The sequence below is a fragment of the Rhinopithecus roxellana genome, chromosome 2 (genome assembly GCF_007565055.1).
Source record: "Rhinopithecus roxellana isolate Shanxi Qingling chromosome 2, ASM756505v1, whole genome shotgun sequence".
Classification (NCBI taxonomy): Eukaryota; Metazoa; Chordata; class Mammalia; order Primates; family Cercopithecidae; genus Rhinopithecus; species Rhinopithecus roxellana.
The window spans coordinates 110,518,319-110,537,707 of record NC_044550.1 but is presented as its reverse complement, the minus strand read 5'-3'; the positions used below and the strand labels follow the sequence as shown (position 1 = coordinate 110,537,707).

The 19,389-nt window shown below is 47.1% G+C and overlaps 1 non-coding gene across 1 annotated transcript; it reads left to right on the top strand.

The window, feature by feature from the left end:
* Window positions 1-8,337: 8,337 nt before the first annotated feature.
* On the top strand, window positions 8,338-8,441 carry LOC115896271. Its single transcript, XR_004056173.1, has one exon. It is a non-coding gene; the product is annotated as a small nucleolar RNA U13 (small nucleolar RNA).
* Window positions 8,442-19,389: the final 10,948 nt, after the last annotated feature.

Sequence of the window (19,389 nt, the reverse complement as noted above, 5' to 3'; positions counted from 1 at the left end):
TGGTAAAATTATATCCCCAGTACCTGATGATTATACGTCTAAGGATGAACAAAGAAGGCTCTATGACCCCTCACCCTAAAATACAACAGAAATCTTTGTGCTTCAATATGGATTAATTAGATTTTAAGTGGTGATAAAAGGCCAGCTTTTTCTACAACAGGACTTCATTGTAAGAGCTGAATCTGAGATTTCAGGGATGCAAAACAAGGCCTTGTAAAGAAAGGTAGACTGTTTCCTATAATCTCTATTCTTCTCAGACTTCCTTAACCTACACAAGAGCCTGGCCCACATCCTCGAGTGTGGCAGGAGCTCAGTGGGACTTGGCAGGAAGGTTCCTCGGATTCCTTTGAAAGGTAGAGGCTGGCTTATGGGACTGATTAAAATGAAAAGGACTGAGACTGATGCCGGGGGGTACTGGGTGAGGAAGGGAACGTCCCGGGGAGTTCCAGCATTCGCTCTGTGGTTTTCTCCATCCTTGTTAAGGACTTGGAGGTAAAGCGTGATGTCTCGGCGTCCAAGGAGGTGTTTTTTGTCCAGAGCTGAGCTGTCCCCTTGTCGTTTCAGCAGCCTACGCAACACCAGGCTTCAAGACTTCTGCCGGCTCCCAGACAAAAGTCTCTGGTACAAACACAATAGCCACAATGGAGCTGAACTTTGAGGCTTCATCTTTTTGTTTTTTTGGTTGAGGCCACACCTTGAGAGCATACTTCTGCAGAGGGTGACCCCTCAGAGAACACAGGGCCGGCCTCACAGGCCAGGACAAGAGGTCACCTGCCCCAGATTCCCAGGGCTGCACCGTCTCCTCCCTGCATGGCCCCTAGGCATCCTGCACCTGCTCAGAGGAGATAAAATCAGATGGGCCCACAGGACATAAAGGTTCCTAAAGGTGGAGCCACTCCCCTGATAGGTTCTAACCTGGAGAAACAGAACCACTGCCCATCGTGTTGCAACAGTGGAGTGTAGCCCAGGATCAGAGATGATCTTTTATGGTGTCTCTAAATAGGAGATCGGAGAGACAGAACCTGGATCCCGAGGTATCCAAATTATTTTGGATAAGATTGCATAAGATTTAGATTTGAAGTGGTACTTTCTTCAGCTTTTCCCATCATCTTAAGTTTAAAAAGAAAAAACAATGCCACCAGATGAACTCTTCCTTCATTTTTACAAATTTTCAGAATTCCTGAGGATATATTGGTGCCCATCATCCTGAAATAAGTCATTTCAGGGTGCATAAAGATACCCGGATCCAGAGGGCCAGAGACCCGTCTGAGGCCTCATCACCAGTGCACAGGATACGGGAAGCTTGAGCTCTCTTCCGGGAGGCAGTCGGGGTGATGAAGGCCTGGAGAGCAGGCATGAACGATCATAGGGAGATGATTCTTAACATCACAGTGAAACGCTTTTTAAAAACCTAACGGAATAGGCTGCTCTGTGACGTAGTGAGCTCTCCTTGCTACAGGTGTCTAAGCCAAAGGTTATCACCTGCCAGGGTTATCACGGAGGAGGTTTCTGCTGTGGTGGGGACTGGACCTGCAGAACCTCTGAGCACCCTCCCAATTCATTTATTCTTCCAGCATTAAAGAATATGTTGTGGGCCAGGCCCGGTGGCTCACGCCGGTAATCCCAACACTTTTGGAGGCCGAGGCGGGCGGAACACGAGGTCAGGAGTTTCAGACCAGCCTGATCAACACAGTGAAACCCCGTTTCCACTAAAAATACAAAAATTAGCCAGGCACGGTGGCGCGTGCCTGTAATCCCAGCTGCTCAGGAGACTGAGGCAGGAGAATCGCTTGAACTGGGAGGCAGAGGTTGCCGTGAGCTGAGACGTGCCACTGCCCTCCAGCCTGGGCGACAGAGGGAGACTGTTTAAAAAAAAAAAAAAAAAAAGGTGTGAGCCCCTCCTGCTGAGCAGGCACTGAGTGCTGAACAGTATGGATGCGACCCCTCCCCGGTCCCTGTGGGGCTCACATTGGTAGAAAGAGGCCATCAGGAAACAAGATAACTCAAAGAAGTCAAAGGAGCTGGGATATGAGTGTTCCAGGCAGAGACACTCAGCTGCAACAGCCCTGAGGCAGCAGTCTGCTTGGGCAGGAGCAGAAAGCATGAAGGTAGTCCGGATGCGGCTCCGGGAGGACTCCCACCCCCACATTTCAGTTCCTGAGTCGGCTGCTTAGGTCGCTCACAGAGTGCGGCTGCAGTGAAATTGGGCCAGCAGACATAATTACCACCACCTTGTTCAGGGTGTGCAGGGCTACATTGTCTCTGTCCGAAATTGTTCGTCTAAAGTGTGGAGGTTTACACACATATCTCAGAAACAGAGCTGGAGAAGTCAGCCGACTGAAGACTGAAGCTTAGGGTGACCACCGTCCTAGTTTGCCCAGGATTGTCAGGATTTTAGCCCTGAAAGTCACACATCCTGAGAAATGCTTGGTCCGGGGCAAGGGTTGATAAACATCCCAGAATAAGCCATCCCAAAACTTAGGTACTTAAAACAACAATCATATTTCTACTCTTTTTTTTTTTTTTTTTTTTTTTTTTTTTGAGATGGAGTCTTGCTCTGTCACCCAGGCTGGAGTGCAGTGGTGTGATCTCAGCTCACTGCAACCTCGACCTTTCCAGTTAAAGAAATTCTCCTGCCTCAGCCTCCCGAGTAGCTGGAATTACAGGCACGCACCATCACACCTGGTTAATTTTTGTATTTTTGGTAGAGTCGGGAGTTCACCATGTTGGCCAGGCTGGTCTCGAACTCCTAACCTCAGGTGATCCGGCTGCCTCAGCCTCCCAAAGTGCTGGGATTACAGGCATGAGCCACTGTGCCCAGCTGGCAATTTCTATGTATTTTGCTCGTGAATGTGCAGCTTGGGACTCAGCAGGGACCACTTGTCTCTGCTCCAGGCGGCATCAGCTCAACACTTTTCCAAGGTGGGTCACCCACATGGCAGCTGCCAGCAGAGAGCTCAGCCTCTGTCATCATATAGGGTACAAAAAACACACAGACAAGGCCACCTCAAGCCAAATTGTAGCCAGACTGCTGCTGTAAGCGGCCTCACCTCATCGGCTGGCAACAGGAGCCGTGGACCCTGGGTCCTGCAAGAGAGGATTGAGGAAGGACGAAGACAGAGGCCCGAGACGTCCAGCAAAAGCTTTGGATTCGGAAGTCAGTGGAGAAGGCAAATCTTCCGTTGTCAAAATGACCCTTTAAAAATCCCTTAAGCGTTGGAGATCAATACACATCTCTCCCCAGGCCCAGCTCGCTGGGTCTTCTCGGGCAATGGGCCAGGTTACTCTGGGTCCACAGTTTGAGCACAAAATGAAGAAGTAGGCTTGGTTTGGGATCTTGCAGGAAGATGATCTGCTGAATCTGAAGGCAGCAGAATCCAGAGAGGAGGGCACTGGGAACACTGGGACATCACAGGCTTCCCTGCCTCCCCTCCGCGCCGCCCTTCCTCCTAGCCGGCGCGGGCCTCCCTGACACTTTGATAAACAGATGAAGATGAGGGGTTCCTCTGGCTAAACACGGTTTTATCTGACTAAAAGAAAATCTATGGTTTATTTTTTCTTGATTTTTCTTTCTTTCTGTCTTTCTTTCTTTTTTCTTGGAGATAAGAGTTTTGCTCTTGTTGCCCAGGCTGCAGTGCAGATCTCGGCTCACTGCAACCTCCGCCTCTAGGGTTCAAGCGATTCTCATGCCTCAGCCTCCCGTTTTCTTAATATTTCTTTCCCTACTAAATAGTAATTCACGCTATTAATACTATTGACCTTACTATTAAGGACAAGACACGCTGTTACCCTCACAACCCCCACAGCACAATACCTTGTATCTACTATGTGTTCAACAAATATTTGTCTAATAAATTGATTAGAAGGATCCTTCTAAATGATAATAAAGTAAATATAGAATGCCAACACTATAGATGCCATTCCCATTGCCAGTGCCCTTTCATTATGGTGACAAAACCAGCTGTCCTGGAGCGTCTGAGCATGAGGAGTGGGAGAGGAAATATTGCTGAAGCCTCATGAGTTGGCGAACAAGAGCATCCCCTTCCAGAAGGGGATCAAGAATGACATCTCTTAGGTGCAGGAAAAAGACTAGCAGGCTAAAGGCCCCCCAAAATATTCACCACGTGCTAGAAATGGATACTTTTTTGTTTCCTTGTTTTGATTATTTTTATTTTCTAAATTTTCTACAAAGACTGTGCAGGGACCCTCGTAAGAAAAAAAAAAAAAACGATGTAAAAGAAAAAAAGATGATCTGCTGGACAAAATTAACTTTCTTTTGTCAGATCATAATAATGGGTAACAATTATCTAGAGCCTTCTACATACCGGGCACTGTTCTGAGACTTTAACATGGATTATCTCATTGAATCCTCACAATCACACAATGGGGGTAGATACTAGGTGCATCACTGTTTTACAGACGATAGGGCTACACAGTGGGGCAAGTAACTTGCCCAAGGTCATGGGGTCATTTACAGAGCCATGAAGGCAGCACCTCAGTTCCTTTCCCAGTGATACGGTTTGGCTGTGTCCCCACCCGGATCTCATCTTGAATTCCCACGTGTTGTGGGAGGGGCCTGGTGGGAGGTCATTGAATCATGGGGGCAGATCTTTCCTGTGCTGTTCTCGTGATCGTGAACAAGTCTCACGAGATCCTGTGGTTCTGTAAGGGGGAGTTTCCCTGCACAAGCTCACTCTCTTTGCCTGCTGCCATCCATGTAAGATGTGACTTGCTCTTCCTTGCCTTCTGCCGGGATTGTCAGGCTTCCCCAGCCACATGGAACTGTAAGTCCATTAGACCTCTTTCTTTTGTAAATTGCTCAGTCTGAGGTATGTCTTTATCAGCAGCATGAAAATGGACTAATACACCCAGAGCACAGAGGTACCTGGGCCTGGACCTCTGAGTCTATACTGCACAGTGTTGTTCCAAGCAGAGCTTCTGCATTGAAACCACCTGAGGAGCTTATCCAGCTCGACTTTCGGGTTTCCCCCTCCCCTGCCTGCAATGTGCTGCTAAATGTTTAACAGCGACTCTTAGGTTGGTAGCCCTGGAATACAACCTCTGCCAATTTCCATGATGGAAATACTCTCACCATGGCCAATTCCAGGCTACCAGTGTGGAATCACTGAGGATGCAGTGATTTAGGAAGAGATAATACAGTCATATAATGGTGACTATAGCAATGGGGACACATGCTGAGAAATGAGTCATTAGGGAATTTTTGTCATTGTGCAAACGTCACAGAGTGGACTTACACAAACCTAGATGCTCTAGCCTCCTCCACCCGAGGCTGTATGTATGGCCTATCGCTCCTAGGCTGCAAACCTATACAGCGGATTACTATACTGAGGACTGCAGGCAGTCATAACACAATAGGGATTTGCATATCTAAACATCGAAAAGATGCAGTGGAGGCCAGTTATGGTGGCTCACACCTGTAATCCCAGCACTTTGTGAGGCCGAGGTGGGTGGATCACCTGAGGTCAGAAGTTCAAGATCAGCCTGGCCAACATGGTGAGACTCCATCTCTACTAAAAATACAAAAATTTTAGCCATGCATGGTGGTGCATGCCTGTAATCTCAGCTACTTGGGAGGCTGAGGCAGGAGAATCACACTTGAACCTGAGAGGCAGAGGTTGCAATGAGCTGAGGTTGCACCACTACACTCCAGCCTGGGTGACAGAGCCAGACTCTTGTCTCAAAAAAATAAAAGAAAAAGAAAAAAGATGCAGTGGAAATGCAGTATTAAACTCTTACTGCACTGCCGTATACACAGTCTGTGGTTGACTGAAACGTCAATATATTACGTGAGGCTATCTAGATACAATAGCTGTAGGTAACCTCAAGAATATAGATAATAGCAAAATAACGAGGAAGGGATATGTTTGGAGTATTCATTTGTTTGTCATATCGTTTATACGTTTATATAATTCAATTTTCAGTGATGGCTGTTTTTAACAACCAACTCCCAGAATTCCTGAAAAGTTGACAGCCTCTGGAGCCCGTGTGAGACAGGTCCTGCAAATCCCTGGGACAAGCATAGACATTGCACATCCCGGCAAGGGTCCCGGGAGCTGGGAGCAGGATTCTGCAGGTCAGCAAGCTCCTCCAGCACTTCTCTCACACGCTGAGGCTTGTGAGTTTGAGAACTGGACCATCTGGCTTTGCTGCCTGGAGCACAGGTCTGAGACCCCTCGGAATCCTCAGCCAAGCCCAGCCACACCGCTGATGCCCAGTCACACCGCAGATGCCCAGCCACACCGCTGATGCCCAGTCACACCGCAGATGCCCAGCCACACCGCTGATGCCCAGTCACACCGCAGATGCCCAGCCACACCGCTGATGCCCAGGCACACCGCAGATGCCCAGCCACACCGCTGATGCCCAGGCACACCGCTGATGCCCAGGCACACTGCAGATGCCCAGCCACACCGCTGATGCCCAGGCACACCGCTGATACCCAGTCACACCGCTGATACCCAGCCACACCGCAGATGCCCAGCCACACCGCTGATGCCCAGCCACACCGCTGATACCCAGCCACACCGCTGATGCCCAACCACACCGCTGATACCCAGGCACACCGCTGATGCCCAGCCACACCGCTGATGCCCAGCCACACGGCTGATGCCCAGCCACACCGCTGATACCCAGGCACACCGCTGATACCCAGTCACACCGCTGATACCCAGTCACACCGCTGATGCCCAGCCACACCGCTGATACCCAGGCACACGGCTGATGCCCAGCCACGCCGCTGATGCCCAGCCACGCCGCTAATGCCCAGTCACGCCGCTGATGCCCAGTCACACCGCTGATACCCAGGCACACCGCTGATGCCCAGGCACACCGCTGATACCCAGGCACACCGCTGATACCCAGCCACACCGCAGATGCCCAGCCACACCGCTGATGCCCAGTCACACCGCTGATGCCCAGGCACACCGCTGATACCCAGTCACACCGCAGATGCCCAGGCACACCGCAGATGCCCAGCCACACCGCTGATACCCAGCCACACCGCTGATGCCCAGTCACACCGCTGATGCCCAGGCACACCGCTGATGCCCAGCCACACCGCTGATACCCAGGCACACCGCTGATGCCCAGCCACACCGCTGATGCCTAGGCACACCGCTGATGCCCAGCCACACCGCTGATGCTCAGCCTTCAGGCCATGGAGGAGGCAGAAGAGCAGGCTGGTCTGGATTTTGCCAACCCACCTCCGGTGGTGCCTACCTCTTGATTTTTGTTGTGTCACTCGAGTGACTTGTCTGAAATATAGAGCAGTCCCTCATGTCTTTCTGTTCCAGTCCTCCAAACACCACCAGCTTGGCCTGCAGACATTAAGGATGTAGTGGTTAAAAATATATATTGCTTTTAGATTTATAGCACTTACCAGTTACTTGAATTGATGCATTTAATTTTGTCATTACCAGCCAATCTATTAGTTGAATGCTCCTGAAGCTTTCATCAAAGCATTTGGGGAAAGAAGAAAGAATAAAAAAAAAGTCCAAGTTCTTGCCCATTGGAGGAAAAAAAAAAAAAGCCAACCAGAGACTCTAAGGAATAAATATATAAACAAGTATAAACTCGTACTTATCTGGAAACTGGGACTTTAAACTTGCAGGCAGTAGTGGCTTCCTACATCAGAGGATCTTTAGGGAACCACCAGCAGAAAGTTCCTCCCCGTGGCCTGACACATTTTGCCCAGGACATTCAGGGGGTGAATGGAATGGAAGAAGGTGGTGGAAGGGGTTCCGCCCAGCAGACCATCGCCAGGACAGATCTGGAGGGGTGTGTGCAGACCCCTCCAGAAGGCCCCATTGCTGCTGCCCAATAGCTCCCAGTCCAGAGGGTGGGAGTCTGAAGACATAAGCAGGATATGTTGCCTCCACATAGTTACTCTGCTGTGAGTGACTCTGGGATGCCCTCAGTCCGATTCAGGTGATGGCATTTAAGAGAGGAAGGAGGGGAACCCTAGTCAATATTCACTTGATCTCTGATTGTGTGTACACTGGCAAGGAGGAATGTGTGGATTTCCAGCAGCAGGAAACAAACCCTTTTCATAGCTGAGCAGGTGGGGGTGGAGTGTTTCTGAAAGCCTAGTTATCTCGTGTCTCTGTCTTCTGAGGCCCTAACTGAGATTTTATGCCAAACTGTCAAGGTACTAATGCCTAAGAAATAATAGGAGACATCGGCTCTCGGTAGTGAAGGGAACACCCTGTCATGCAACAACCAAGGGACCGAGGCCAGAATAACGCATCTCAGTCTGTTCTGTGCTACTATAATGGAATACTTAAGACTAGGTAATTTACCGGAAATGTATTTGGCATGATCCTTTTGTAGTTTGTGAGCATGATGATTGGGTGTTCACACGCATGTGTGAGATGTGGCACCCTCAAACCTTGTTACAATGTCAGCACATTAACCGTCTGATCTGAAAAAAAAAAGAAAGAAAAAGAAATGTATTTGGCTCACAGTTCTGGAGGCTGGCAAGTCCAAGAGCATGGCACTGGCATCTGGTGAGGGCCTCAGTGCTGCGTCATGCCATGGCTCAAGGCAGAAGGGCAAGAAAGGATGAGAGTGAGGGGGCAAGAGGGACCCAAACTCACTTTTTTAACCACACACTCTCAAGCTCACTCACTCCCAAGACAAAAGCATTAAGTCCTCCCTGAGTACAGAGCCCTTTTGACCTAATACCTCTTATAAGGCCCCACCTCTAAACACTATTGCATTGAGGATTATATTTCCAACATATGAACTTTAGTGGACACATTCAAACCGTAGCAAAAGCATAATTATAATAACCAGTATTTATTAAGCACTTACTGCTTGCTAGGCATTAGGTTAAGAGCTTTAAATATGTTATCGTATTCTCACAAGAACTGTCTGATATAGACACCATTTTTATCTCCATTTAACAGATAAGGAATCTGAAGCTTAAGTAAACCAATTAGTTTGCCAAACAATAGTTCAAAGAATGAAGACTGTCTTACATCAAAGTCCAGCCTTTAATCTTTTATGCTATAAAGAGTGATCTGAGACCATTGTCATGGTTGCCTCTCCATTTTGTCCTGAAGCTTTGCTTGCTAAAGTTGGCACTCACTTGGCAAGCACTGTGCCTCCTCCTCGGGCCAGAGTCAGAACCCTGAATCCATCCGCCAGCAGTGGGGGCCGAAGCCGTGGGAAGCACATGCTGGCTTTGTGACTGTAAAGTTAGAAACTGCTACAGCAGAGGGGCTTTACAGGGAAGGTTGTGGGAACTGTCCTAGCCAGGGACTCCGTCTCCACCCACTACGCAAATAGAAATGAAAAGACCTCTATCTTGGGATTAACTGGGTTCTGTTCTTTGTAAATCCTTTCTAAATATTAATCTAAGCTCCCAACCCTCATGGCTAACGTTTCCTTTAAGTTTCCAGTTAACACATGGGAAAATCATTGCAAATCAGTGACAGCCCTGGCACCTCCTCTTGAAGAGGTGGGTGTCTGAGACTCACGGAACCCTAGAGGCAGCCAACACCTCAGGCATCACAGTGCCTTCATTTTCTAGTGAGCTGAGGATCAGTGTCAAGACTCTGACCCGGCCTCCAGACGCAGATTCCAGGGCTCCTTCCCCTCGGCTGCGCTGCTGGGTTTTAGCAGGAATCCACAGCCCCAGCTGGTGCCCCAGCCATCAGAATATCTGCCCTTTTCTCCAGGAGAGAGACTGAACTCCATGCAAACATTAGCCAAACACCAGCCATGTCCTGGAAGGCATGCTGAGAGCTGGCAGAGAGGGGAAGGTGTGAGATGGAAACTCCTGGCCCTGGGTGGATACAGCAGGAGCACAGGCAGGGCCATGGGTGGGTCCAATCTGGGGACCCCCGCAGGGAGCCCTGGACTTCATGAACAGGAGGACTCTGGTCCTGCTTCTGAGAACGACCTTAAAGAAACATCAACCTGAAGACTTTGGGACCATCCCAGGCCCAGCCAGGAGTACAGACATGAGGACTTTCTGGGCACAAAAGTTAAAACTTGAACTTGCACCATTGCCTGAGTCAGCTTTGCTGTGTGCCTTTCTATCTGGAGCACTGATGTTGCACAACTCCATGGAACAGCATTTACATAGAACACAGTGTCAATCCCATTGCTTTCATTCTTTCTCTTTAAACAGAAAGACCAACTGTAGAAAAGCTAAGGTGTTGGCCACTCATTCCACAAGCGTTTGTTGGGCATCTAGTGCCAGCCTCGGGGCCAGGCCCTGGGTATACAGTTAACAAAGCAGTCGTGGTCCCTGCCGCCATGGAGCTTGAAGTGTAATAGAGTTTGGCAGAAAATACATATTCAATGCCTAAATGAAACCGACTATGGGAAAGACATCAATCGAACACCCATAAGCATCCATGCCCTGGGCTTCCGGGACCTGCAGCCCCCAGCCTGGCAGAGTCACTACCCTCAGACACTCGACAGGGAGAAGTGGGAAATCCCTCCTGAGCTGGGAAAGGGAAAACTCTGCTTCGGTCAGACCTGCCCCCTGAACCTCAAGGAGCTCAGGTCACATGCTTACAGACCTTTCCAGAACAGTGAGCCTTCCTGGGAACCCATCTAAGCAGCTGACCGCATCCCAGAGACTTTAGTGCTGCCTGGAGCTCTGGAGGATGTGAAGTCACAACTCGAAGCAGCGCAGGATGTCCGGCACCAGCATGGCTAAGTTTGGGGTGTGGCAGGGGCTATGGAGGGGAGGCCTGCCTTGGGTCTCCCGCTGACACACACCTGCTGCTGCCAGGCTCCCGTGTGCCGCAAACGCAGGAGCTCTTTGCTCTCTCAACAGGTTGTTCCATTCAGGTTTTTTGAAAACTGCACTAACCGGGTCTCAAGGAAGATTCTCTCTTAAATTCCCCTGCAAAGGAAATCATGGGATTTGCCGTGAGACCTGGTGTCATGGCCTTCTCTTTCATAAAATCCTTGTTGTCGGCCGGGCACGGTGGCTCACGCCTGTAATCCCGGCACTTTGGGAGGCCGAGGCGGGCGGATCACGAGGTCAGGAGATCGAGACCATCCTGGCTTACATGGTGAAACCCCATCTCTATTAAAAATATACAAAAAAATTAGCCGGGCGTGGTGGCAGCGCCTGTAGTCCCAGGTGTTCGGGAGGCTGAGGCAGGAGAATGGTGTGAACTCGGGAGGCGGAGCTTGCAGTGAGCTGAGATCGCGTCACTGCACTCCAGCCTGGGAGACAGCGAGACTCCGTCTTGAAAAAATATATGTGTATATATATATGTATATCTCTTTGTTGTCTGTAATACTCCTGTTTCCAGTTCAGAGGCTGCTCCCAAAATCAACAGATTTCCCCACACCTGCACAGAGCCCACAGGTGAAACTCCTTCAAAGGGGACACTATTTTACGCAGTCCAGGTAAAAGGGCCTTTGAAAGTCCAAATGGTCTTATTTCAGAATTATTACATGGATTTCTCCCCCAAGAGGATGAAACTTTTCCTTAATTAAAGATTAATTTAATGCAAATGGAAGAGCTTGGGCTCTGAGATTAGAAAGACCAGGGTTCAAATTCTGACTCTGCTCCTTAAATCTATGTGGCCTCAGGCAACTTGACTTCTCTGAGCCTGTCACCTCGTCTGTAAAATGGTGATAGTAACTGTGCCAGCATTCACATGGTGAGATTGGGGATAGCATAGGAAAGTCTCACAACCCATAGTAGGCTCTCAATAAATGAGAGTTGCTATTTTAATTTTGTATTTGGTTTTTCAAACCCATCTTCAGAGGCAGGTGTGAAAGTACGTTTCATCTGCTGGTGGGTGGTTTGTTGTGGTACACCAGCTGAAACAGATGCCCTTTTCCAGTCTTTATACAACTGGATACTTCTAAAATTGTTTTTTGTGCCATGGAAAAGTCTTGCCGCCCATGGATCCCACTCTTCCTCCTCCTCCAACATGATCGAGTGCTTCGTGCTTCTCTCTCTGGGCCGCTCCCTCCCATGCTGTCATCCATGGCATTTGTGCTGAGGTCTCACTTTCCTTCAGACTGAGAGGATCAGATACCCTGGTCAGCAACCGTGGTTCCGGCCCACCTGCTCGACCTGGGGCTGCGGCTGGGAGGCTGGATCCAGAGGCAGTGTTTCTTGCCAAGTTTCCCTCAGATCCTGCTATGGGAGAAGAGCTGTGGGTATTATCAGCACAAAGATTCCCACCAACCTTTGCTGGAAGAAAAATATCATTTCTAAGAGGAGAAACACTGAATAAAGAGATTGTACATGTGAAATGCTTTGCACCTGTATCTGAATCTTTTCATCCATCCATCCATCCATCATCCATCCATCCATCCATCTGCCTATTCATCCATCCATCTGCCTATTCGTCCATCCATCCATCCCCCTATTCATCCATCCATCCACCTATTCATCCATCCATCCATCCGTCTATTCATCCATCCATCTGTCCTCCCATCCATCCATCTGTGTGCTCATCCATCCATCTGTTCATCCAACTATCTGTCCATCCATCCATCCATCCATCCATCCATCCATCCATCCATCCATCTGCTCATCTGTCCATCCATCCATTCTTCCTGCATTACGTATCCTTGTGTTGAATGGATATCCTTGTGATGTGCCTGTAATAAGCACATCACACATGAGGGATCAGGGATGGAGAAGAGGGGTATTCTCTATCAAGTAGCTCACAGACCATTCAGGGAGGCAGACAAGCAAAGAGGTAACTGCAATGCCATGTGACAAGTGTGAGGTGAGGGAGGAGGGAGTGGGAGAAGAGACTGAGCACTTGGCTAGAACACATATCCTGTGCGGCACCACCAGTGAGGCTTCCCAAAGTTGGTGATGTTTCACGTCTATGCAAAGCATGATGGGAGCCATCGGAATTTAATGCCAAGCAGAGAGGAGGGAACGGACAACACAGGACAAAGGAACAGCATGTGTGAGGCCCAGAGGCCACAGCAGAGTCCCAGGCTGGGGAGGCCAGTGGCAGCCACAAGGCAAGGGCTGGGCTCGGGGCTTCCCATTCTTTTTTGAGCCATCAACCCCTTGTGCAACTCTGTGAGGTTTATGAGTCTCTTTTCAGAATCATGTTTTTAAATGCATAAATACTCAGGATGACAAAGGCAACCAATGACATTGAAATACAGTAATCACAACATTTACAAAATAGTAATAGATGTCCTCTATTAACACATTAAATAACAAGATCTAGCAAAGGGTATCCAAGTACCATGCTGTCTCAGTGGTGAAATGTGTAAATATTTCAAGATATTGTCAACAACTGCCATATAATATGAAGATATCTGTAGTTTCCATTGGTGTCAAAATACCAGTGCTCCTAGACCACATGGTTTGTTGCCCACATTCATAATTAAAGAAAATGCTAAATTTCAGTTTGAAGTTAGTAGAAAATGTAATTCCTCCTCCCCACCATTTCCTATTCCCAAGAAGCCCTTTCTTGGCTTTCATGGACTCCAGCTTCACAAACCCCTGGTCCTAACTCAGTTAGCTCCTCCTGCCGCAGCTCCTCAGTCACTCTGGATTCCATGACCTCAACAATCCCAAATGTGATCATTGACACATTTGTGTCATTGTCCTTCTCACCTGTGGGCAGGAATTGCATCTGTCCTTTCACCTCTGTGAATCCAGAGCCCATCAGAGCAAGTCTGCACACATTAGATACTCAGGAAATGTTAAATGAATGAATGAGTCATGTCACACCAAGGATTGTGGACTTTGGACAGGGATTTGGGGGTAGAGATTAGGAGTGGCATGATGAGATTTACTATGAATTTCAGAGCATGAAAAAATCAAATCTCTGAGGTGTCCCATGGCTACCGCATCTATTGTGGCTCAGGTAAGGCAACTGCAAGACAAATTGGAAAAGATAAATAAATCTTTATAATAAGGAAAAGATACATGTATTTTATTTCACTTGTGGAATTCATGCAACTCCTACTTGAATCTTTAATAACAATGGGAAAAAATCATGATCCTGTGGGAAAGAAAAGAAAAAAAATCCTTCCTGGCCAATTTTAAGACCTGCTGTGGAAAAACAAAAGTGCTTTAAGAAATAAACATAGAGGTAAATCTTTAACAACCAGAGAGTTAATTTAATGCCGTGCAGATACTACAAAATATGAGATACAGCTTTAATGTGTCATTAGTTTTGAAGCTCAAAAAAAAAACAAGAATGGACTTTGAATGATAAGAATATGTATTAGTGTTCTTGAACTTAAAGAATTTACAGAGAAATAGTTTTTAGGTTTTTCATAATATGCTCATGAACCCCAGCTTGAGAAAACACTGACTTAAGAAACTTAAAATCTTTTTTATGAAAATATTAAATATAAATTACCATTGTAAGTTTTCTCATTATATTCTTAGAATTGCTAATTTTAAAAAACTAAAATAAAAAATATAAAATTAAAATCTTGCAGCTGTCCAGGCATCTATGATTCCAGTGTGAAGAACTTTGTATTTTAGAAAATTATAATTATAGTAAATAGAATATCTAGTTGCCTGAGAAATAGGTAGTTGCCATTTTCTTTGATGTTGTGATATATTGACAAAAGTTATATTTTAATTGTAAGTGGCTGCAACTTAAGGGAAAAAGAAAATAATAGAATCAGAAGATTCCATTTTTACTATTAATTTATAATTTATATCTCCCCTAACCTATTCCTCTAAATAATCTGAAATTGACTAAAACAATTATAAACTCTGCAAAACAACGTTGTTGCAAGAACTTTTAGTTTATTGATTCACCTCTTCTCCACAGAGTATGTGCAACTTTAAAATTTTGAATATTAAATTAAAAGTGATTTTTGCAACCATATTTAATATCAAAGGCATGATAAGTAAACTCTTACTTAAGTGAAGACTAATATGGATCTTGTCTAAATTATTAAATAGAAAGATATTGTCAATGTATGTGTCATCATTGTAAGCAGTTAAGTGGTTATGGACAGGAAAATCATATCTGTTCTTACCAGTTCATTCTTGGTACTATGACTCATGGCTGATTATATGTCTGCTGTCCCTGCTTCCTGTTGGAGGAAGTTCTTGAAGGAAATGGCCATATTCCCTTCCTTTCTGGAAAGTTCTTTCCATTCCTGACATAGTTGGCTTTTCTAAGACCATTTTGCGGTGACCACTGTCAAAACAAGGCTTTGACAGTGCAGCTTCCTACTGCCTGGCAGCACCCACACCTCTTCCTCTCTTCTGCTGCTAACTAAATGCTTGACAGCTTTGGCCTGGGCCACCCACTGTCTTCCCCTTCTTGCTCTTAGACCTAGCATTCAGCACAGTTCCCAGCTCAGATCACTTTTTGTTCGTTTTTTGCATTTCCTGTGATTGTTTCAGGTTAGAATTTCTGCAGCCACCCCTAACCCAAGAAACCCCACCCTTGGCTCCCCATGTGTCCAGAATCTAGGAGCTACTCATCACTGTGTGTGAATCAAACTGAATGAAGCGTGGTGATGAGAAGATTCGGGGACCTAAAATGCATTGTGATACATGGATACTTTGTAAGGGTGTTTTAGACTGACATAGAAAAAAAGAAAAATTGCTTCCTCACAACAAAGTTTTGATTTATCGTTTTTGTTTATTTTTAATTTTCTAGCCTCATTCCATAAGGGGATGCTGAGGTTGCTGGAAAAAACAACTAGAGCCTGACGTATGTTAGGAAGAAATGATTCTAATTTTACTAAAGCCAAAAGATAATTGTAGAGCTGCTGCCAGGTCCCAGAGCATCTCCCTTCTCCCCACTTGGGAGTCAGTTTCAGCCATCTCCACGGTGCGGTTCTGGAGTAAAGAGAGCCTGATGGCTCATGTGTCTTAGAGATTTCACAAAGAGCTGGTTCAACTCAGGATTGCTACAAACTATAGGCCCTGGTGGCCACTGTAAATATCAGGGTTAATTAATTCGCCCTTTCATCCCGTGACATATTCATCCATTCTCTCAAAAAACTGAGCCATGCCCCGGGCACTGTACTAAGGCAGATACCGAGATGGGTCAAACGTGGTTCCAACCACCGATCCAGGATGACAGGTATGAAGAAGAGGAAGGGCAGGGTGCTATGGAAGCCCAGAAGGCAGCTCCTAACCCAGAAGGGGAGGTCAGGAGTGAGCTTCCTGCAAAAGCTGATGTTAAAATTAGAGGATTTAACAAGAAGAATGAGATGGAAGAGGCACCCAGGCAGAGAAACAGCAGGTCTGAAGGCTGGGAGGTGAGAACCCCACAGAGAAACAGCAGGTCTGAAGGCTGGGAGGTGAGAACCCCACAGAGAAACAGCAGGTCTGAAGGCTGGGAGGTGAGAACCCCACAGAGAAACAGCAGGTCTGAAGGCTGGGAGGTGAGAACCCCACAGAGAAATAGCAGGTCTGAAGACTGGGAGGTGAGAACCCCCAACAGTGGATCTACGACTCTCCAGTCAGGATCATCTTCCATTGACCCCGAGAATATCTGCTATCAAAAAGGTGCATGGAACTGAGGCCACCTCCTGTCTGGGGGCGCCCAGCTGGGAATTCTGTGACTTAAAACCTCCCTCCGCACAGACCTCCTGGGACTCAGGCAGCTCGCCTGTCTGGGTGGGAGGTCATTGCTGTAGGGGAGATGTTGCTGGAGGTACGAGGGGCTTAGCCTCAGCGCACATCCTGAGTGGGAGAAGGAGGGGCAGAGCCAAGCTCCCAGTCCCTACATAGCTTCCCAGAGTACCCCCATAAGACCAACAGAGCCCCATGCTAACCCACTCTTCCATAAAATCAAGCTGGGCCTACCACCCTCAACCTCCTTCCAGAAGGTACGGAAGATCTTACTGTTTGTACCCCCAGACCAACAGAAAGAATTATTGGAGTCTCCCCCCAGGGACCAAACATGTGGAGTCCGCATTCAGTGAGCATCACGTGTGTGTCACACGTGAGGTACTAGGCTCCCTGCAGTGAGTCTCATGGTGTTGGGAAACTGCAGCCGGACACTGGCTGGCTTGCCTCTTAGTTGACTCCTTTATTCTCCTCTGGGTGTGGTTTGTTGCATTCTTTCGGGCTGAGATCCCAAAACAGACCTGTGGACATCTGGGCCCACGCCAAGTTGGTGTATTTCAAACCCCCAGCAATGACAGAAATGTCACTTAAAACAATCTCCCGTCTGTTAAGGTTAGCACAATTTTTTTTAAAGAATAAATCACAATACTGGCAGGACTTTTAGGAAAGAAGCACACCCATGTGTGATGGCTTCTTATGGTGTTTCTCTCTTTCTTTCTTTCTTTCGTTCCTTTCCTTCCTTCCTTCCTTCCTTCCTTCCTTCCTTCCTTCCTTCCTTCCTTCCTTCCTTCCTTCCTTCCTTCCTTCCTTCCTTCTCTCTTTTTCTTGAGAAAGATCAGACAATAATGGAAAAAGAGCTATGAAACTGGCCCGATAATCCCACTTTTGGGAATATACTACAAGAAAATAATTTCAAAGAAAAAAGCTAATATGTACAAATAAATACACAGCAGCTGCAACTGCACATGGTATAAAACTGGAAACAAACCAGACAAACAATAGGGAAACAGCTAAACAAATTATGGAGTGCCATGAAATACTTTATGGCCATTGAAAATGACAAGGACAGGGCTGGATGCGGTGGCTCACCCTGTAATCCCAGCACTTTGGGAGGCCGAGGCGGGCGAATCGCCTAAGGTCAGGAGTTCGAGACCAGTCTGGCCAACCTGGTGAAACCCTGTCTCTACTAAAAATACTGAAATTAGCCAGGCATGGTGGCGGGCGCCTGAAATCCCAGCTACTCGAGAGGCTGAGGCAGGAGAATTGCTTGAACCCACGAAGTGGAGGTTGCGGTGAGCTTAGATCACACCATTGCACTCCAGCCTGGACAACAAGCGCGAAACTCCATCTCAAAAAAAAAAAAAAAAAAGAAAAAAGAGGAAAGAAAATGACAAGGAAAGGACCTTTCTGATGCATCAAGACTGGAATATTTAAGCAATGATAGAATGTAAAAGCAGCACACGCATGCTGCATTTAACTATATATTTTTAAATGCTTAAGTGTTCCACAAACACTACAAGATAGCCTAAAAGGAAATAAGCTGAATTTAAATGTTCACTAGGTCCTTTCTTTGCGTTGCTCAAGTTCATCATTTACAAAGCACAGTTTTCAAAAGCAGATGTGTGTCTCTTCAGAAGGACAACAACCCAAATGATGGGATCCCTGGGACGTGGCCAGGGATGCGCGCTGTCAGAGCATTCGTTTGCCAGGTCACTTTGTCTCTGACTGGCACATCATGTTTGCACACCTTCTCAGCCAGAATGCACGCTCCTCTGCTCTCCAAGCATGGCAGTCCAGATGAATGCAAAGAAAGTGGCTTTTCTCATCTCTGCTGCACGTAGTGCCAGGCAGGAATTGACAACAGGGAGGCAGGAAATTTTCCATTTGAATTAGAAGGCTAAGATGTCCCCTACTTTCTCTCGGACAATTGGTCTGCCTGGGCTGGCATTTGCTGTGTGGAATAGAAAGGAGTTATGCTGGAGGAAGTGAGTGAGCAACAACCTCATATTTGGGATGTTTAAGGTCTGACAGCTGAGAAGCTCGTTAGCAACAATCCTGGTGCAAGTTGGGGGCTTCTGGAAACAGAGATCACCCATTCTCCTTTCCCCATTGTATTATGATTAGGTCCCCGTCAAAAGACTATTTGGGCCGGGCACAGTGGCTCACGCCTGTAATCCTGACACTTTGGGACGCCGAGGCAGCAGGATCACCTGAGGTCAGGAGTTCAAGACCAGCCTGGCCAACATGGTGAAACCCTGTCTCTACTAAAAATACAAAAACTACCCGGGCGTGGTGGCACACGCCTGTAATTCCAGCTCCTTGGAGGCTGAGGAAGGAGAATCGCTTGAACCTGGGAGGTGGAGGTTGCAGTGAGCTGAGATAGCACTGAGATCGCACCACTGCACTCCAGCCTGGGTGACAGAGCAAGACTCTGTCTCAAAAAAAAAAAAAAAAAGGAAAGAAAGAAAGACTATTTGGGAACAGCTTTATTGAGTTCTAATTCATATATCATACGGTTCATCCATTTGAAGTGTTCGATTCAATGGCTTTTACATATCACAAAGCTGTGCAATCATCACCACAACCAATTTTAAAACATTTCCATCGCCCTTCAAAGAAACCCAGACCCTTTAGCCCTCACTCCCTCATCCTCTTCCCATTACCCCCACATCTAGGCAACCATGAATCCACTTTCTGTCTCTATAGATTTTCCTGTTCTGGATATTACATATAAATGGAATGGTACAATACGTGATCTTTGTACTTCTTTCACTTAGCGTCATGTTTTCAAGGTTCATCCAGGTTGCAGCCTGTAACAGTGCTCCATTCCTTGTTATGGCAAAATAATACCGTGT